Raw genomic sequence first — 5454 nt, forward strand, 5'->3', positions numbered from 1 at the left:
CTGTTGGATGGCAGCAGCAGCTGGAAAAGCCAAACAGAAATAAATATAAAGTATCCGTATTTATATGCCTCCTGTCTAAAGGTTGTGCTTTCATATGCAGCGGTTCTTCCTTAATGCTTCAGAGCATTGCATGCCTGTACAGAAAAAAGAGGATCAACCAAAACTCTGACCACATTACTTGAAATAGCGGCGTTGCTCAAACGCCGTAGACGAGAAGAAACGTTGTTGCTCTGTTGCTTCAGAGGCGACTCTCTTCGCAGACCTGCTGCCACAAAACTCTGTTTGTTCCCCATAAACCTAAAGCTGTGAACAACAAAGCAGAGTGACACCTGTTGCCGACTGTGAGCGAACATCTCACTTCAGATTCACCTCTTTAGACCTGGGAACTTATGTTTCGGTGTATTTTCTCCAAGCAGTTAACACCTGCATGTGTTATTCTGGGGAAACTGTGTGTTTCTAAATATAAGCCTTTTCACCAATTGTTCATTATTGTCACTTCTGGCTTATGCTCACTAGATGTCACTGTGACTAAGGGGATAATGCAGGAAAAAGGTGCATCTTTTCTGATGGAAGCTTAATTATGTAGTAAAAGGGCATACAAAATGCATGAATAAAAAAAAAAAAGTTAGGTTTTTCCTGCAGTTTGTCAAGGGGGTAAAGGCATGTTTGTGGTAATAGCAGAGTCCAGTGGTCTGACAGTGATGTTTTTGATTATAGTGAGAGTGGAAGATTGGGTTATTTGCTGATTAAGAGAGATGAAAGATTGATTTTGCACTTTAACATTGTCCTATGTTAATGTCTTTGAGGTTTTCGGACTGTTGGTGACTTAAAACTTAACGTTTGAATCTCCACGAGCCTCGATCTCCACGAGCTCCAGGAAGCTCGTGACTGTATTTGTTGCCATTCGTCATACAACCAGATGACAACCCATACCATCACCGAAAGCAATCTTTTCTTTCTGTATTGCCACCATGTTTTTGGTTGCTTCTGAATGTGTGCGCTATTGTGCAAGTGCGTGAGCCTGACTTGCCTTGTGTTGCGAAGGCGCATGTGTGCTCAGCCTTGTGGGTTCATTTATTACTGTTTATTTCCCCCCATGCCAGCGGTAATCAGCAGCAGGATTAGCGTTAACTGCCACCCAGTCACTGGCAGGCTCCACGTGGGCCGCTGCGCCCCCCTCCCCCTCCCGTCGACCGGGTCTCTTCTGGACCCACTAATCCTGCAGAAAAACCCATGTCTGGCTTCCTCTCTGGGCCACCTATCGCCACATCACAGAGCCCAGGCAACAGCATCAGTCCCGGCCTAGTGGATGAGCTAATCGCGGAGAGGAGAGGAGGAGAGGAGAGGGCATGTGTGTGTGAGAGACACGGAGAGGGGAGAGAGCTGGACCACCCACCCAGAGGATTCAGAGGCACAGGATTCACAGCCCATTCTGTTGACCTGCCACACCGCCCCAGCTCTGGGCAAGGCCCTCCCCAATTGTTCCGCCTGCTAACATGAGGACGGGGGTTAGAGGAGGGGGGGGTGGATGAGCAGTAAACAGTGGGCTGAGCTTCTCTCCTTCAGCGCACAAAGGGGCTGAATTGTGTCGGACTGGAGCACTTTTTAGAGTGGCCCTGCCATGGGGCCTGAATGAAACATCTGTGGAGGCTGAGCCCGAGGGAGAAAATGCTATTTTGCTGTTCAACCACACTGACAACCTGTTTTCTCTTTCTTGCCCCCCCCCCCCCCCCCCCCCACACACACACCACCACCACCTCCCCTCACTGTTATTTCTCCCTTGGCCTTGTAAAACTATTCATACTGTATACTCGCATTTGCCAAGCAAGTTACAGAGAAGTAACAGTACACGAGAAAGAGAGCGTGAGCGGTGGCCCGAAGGTTTGGTTGGACATGAAGTCAATTCTTTTTTTCTTTTTCTTTTTTTTGCAGTTTTCTTATATGTTTTTGATGCAGGACGTGATGTCCTTTTTTGTATGGAATTATATTTTACTTAAAAAAAAAAACCCAACAACATAAAAAAAAGGACAGCAGCTTCTGTCTATGAGTTGTAGCATACCTTTGTGTGTGACTGGAGGTTCTCCATCTAATATTACCTTGTAATACACTTGAGGTGACTGTTGTTGTGCAATATAGATATTAAAAAAGACAACTTAAAGAATTTCCTCTCATAAATATGGTGACTAAAGTAACGCATGGAGGATATTTGCTCTCCTCAAAAAATGCTGCAAGTACATGCATCCATCAGCATCACCTCTGCAAGGCCTCCTCCCCTGACGGAGATCCCCCCACAGTCCACCCCGCCTCCCCTGACACACACACACACTCTGCTTGGGTTCTCCACAGTCCAGCTCCACCATGTGAAGCTCAAAGAGAGAGACCACTGAGACATTTCAGTTTAATTGAAGGGGAAAAAAAGATCCCCGCTTATTTCCTGGTCACCCATTTTCTTTAATCAATTTCCTCTCTTTGGTCCTATATCATCTGTAATTACTTTCCCTTTCCCGCCCCTTGTGGGTTCCTCTTGCAGCAAAAGGTCTACACACACACACACACACACACACACACACACACACACACACACACACACACACACACACACACTTATTGCTAACCCCCTACCGTAAGCAGGCAATACCTTCAGCATCAATACTCGTTGCCCCCCTTTGGCTGCTCCAGCCTGAACAATGAAGAAGGCCCACTGGCTCCAGAACCCCACTAAGCAACCCCTGACCCTGCCCACCTACTCTACTAAACGACAACACACACACACACACACACACACACACACATACACACACACACACTGAGGTTCATGTGGCATGTACTCTCATACTGAAGTCGCAGACATTGTCTCACACACACACAAGTCACACGAGCCTGAAGTGAATGGAGCGAGGGAGAGGGCGAGGGGGGTGGGGGTAGGTTTGGGAGGGGTTAGGCCCACTTTAAATACCAGCTCAGCTTGTAATCGCTGGAGTTTGAACTTAGAAGACTTCTTATGCTAAGAGGTCAAGAAGCCAGAACACTCATTCGCTCCTTTCTTTTTTCCCTGCTGCCCTCTGTCAGTCATCTCACTCAAAGGGTCTCGCTGAGCCGTTTAACCGGTTACATACAGTTACACCAGCGCCGAAACCCTCAGGAAACCGTCGGCATGGCGATTTCAACAAGAGCACACGAGACGTGAGACAAATTCATCGTGGCAAAAGCTCGGCTACCTCCTGAGCTCGAGCACCACAAAGTGAATCTTCTGCCAAATGGAAATTTTCAGGGAGCACTGAGCTCTGTTTGTGAAGAGTTACCAGAGGAATTCGTTAAATGTAAGACTTCCACGCCAACCGGGAATATGAAGACAATGCCTGTAAATGTATCCATCTAGTGTTGCAACAGCTGCTTACCTCGGGACATTTTGTTTACATCTGGTAGAGGGTGGATAAAAATGCCCTCCAAATTATACACCTTTATTGGACTTCACGTTTCCCAAATATGACCACCCAGAGAACATAGCCCATACCACCCACACACTATTGGGTGGATTTATCACTCAGCTGATGAATGAAAGCAGCTTACAGTATTGGCATTGTTGCCTTGTTTGATGGGGAAGTGAAACATCAGAAACACCTATATAAATAGGCATTAGGCATTTGAAAGGAAAAGGTGTTGTCTGCCAGCAACAATTGCAGTGTAACTGCCAAAAAAGGTTCTAGTGCAATATTGTAATAAAGAAAAAAGAGCTGAGGTGGAAATGTTAGTGTGTGGTACAGGCAGGTCTAATACAGGCTTCCAGTTAGTAAGCAGCATCATAGGATTATACAGATAAGGGGTAAACGGTGCCAGCCAGAGGATATGAATGCCACCATGGCTGATTAATATTTTCACACTGTGTGTGTGTGTTTTAAATAAGTATAAGAGCTTGTGAGGTGCTAACGGAAAAAAAGACTTTAAATTAAATCTTTCCCTCACTCTGCCATTCTCTTTCCTCTCCAAAAGTTAACCCTTTATTAGTGAATGGAGGCAGAAACAAACCATACCTAATGTCAGATACGCGAGCGGGCATGGTTAGTTCAGGTAACTACTGGACCTGACCAATGATGTGTTTAAGTGTCTGTTGTCCTGTCTACCTCCTTTATCCCCACTTGATTGTAGCAGATGGCTGCCCCTCCCTGAGCCATTTTCCGCTGGATGTTTCTTCCTGTTAAACGTACGTTTTTCCTTTCCACTGTTGCCAAGTGCTTACTCATAGGGAGTCCCCTCATTGTTGGGTTTTTCTCTCTATTATTGGAGGTAGCTTACAATATAAAGCACCTTGAGGAGACTGATATTGTGTTTTGCGCTATATAAATAAACCTGAATTCAACTGAATTCAATTGAAAGATTCTCTTATATTTAGATCTGACATGGTGCTGTGATTTATGAATGTATTAGCTTCTTTTCATTCATTTCATCTGGTTTAAAAGTTTGAATGCCTCCAGTGCATCTGAGAATGTGAAAAGAACTTGTGGTGTAGATTCAGGGACAACTGTAATATAAGGCTAATGCCTACTCACATAGTAATTCCCATTCACTTTTAAAACTACATTCCAGCACTATGTCTAACTTCTGATGGATTTCAATATTTGAAAACACACAGTGAACAGACATTTTATTACTTGCACCTTGCTAGAACCGGATTGGACCAGTTTTGCATTTAAAACTGCCTTAAATCTTGGCGGCACAGCTTCAACAAGGTGCTGGAAGCATTCCTCACAGATTTTGAAGGTTTGACGTGTTGTGCCTTCAGAGACACTCCTCTGCATGCTTTGGTGGTGATGAGTGGTTATTTGAGTTACTGTTGCCTTCCTATCAGCTCGAAGCAGTCTGGCCATTCTCCCCTGACCTCTGACATCAGTAAGGCATTTCCGCCCCAGAGAATTGCCATTCGCTGGATGGTTTCTCTTTTTTGGACCATTGTGTGTAAAACCTTGAGATGGTTTTGTGGGGAAAATCTCAGCCGATCAGCTTTTTCTAGACCAGTCCATCAAGTGCCAACAACCATGTCATGTTCAGCGCCGCTTAAATCAACTTTCTTCCTCATTTTGATGCTCAGTTTGAACTTCAGCAGGTCAGCTTGACCATGTCTGCGTATCTAAAGGCAATGAGGTGCTGCCATGTGATTGGATATTGGATTAGATATTTGTGTTAAAGCGCAGTGGAACTGGTGTGCCTAATTCAGTGATTGTAAATGAAAAACCCAGAGCACTAAAATAAATTTTGAGTTATTCATTAGACATCAGGACTTGTAATAATAAACTTATACACACTGAACACGTCATGGGTAGGTGTGATGAGTTCTTCTTCATATAGACTCTTTGATTTGGCATTTTTAATTAATGCAACTGAAGAATTTTTTGTCAACCTTGGCAACAGCTGGTGATATTTGTCTTTTTAACCATGTGGCAGGCATGTGGCCTTTAC

This window comes from Astatotilapia calliptera, chromosome 6, assembly GCF_900246225.1.
Source record: "Astatotilapia calliptera chromosome 6, fAstCal1.2, whole genome shotgun sequence".
NCBI lineage: Eukaryota > Metazoa > Chordata > Actinopteri > Cichliformes > Cichlidae > Astatotilapia > Astatotilapia calliptera.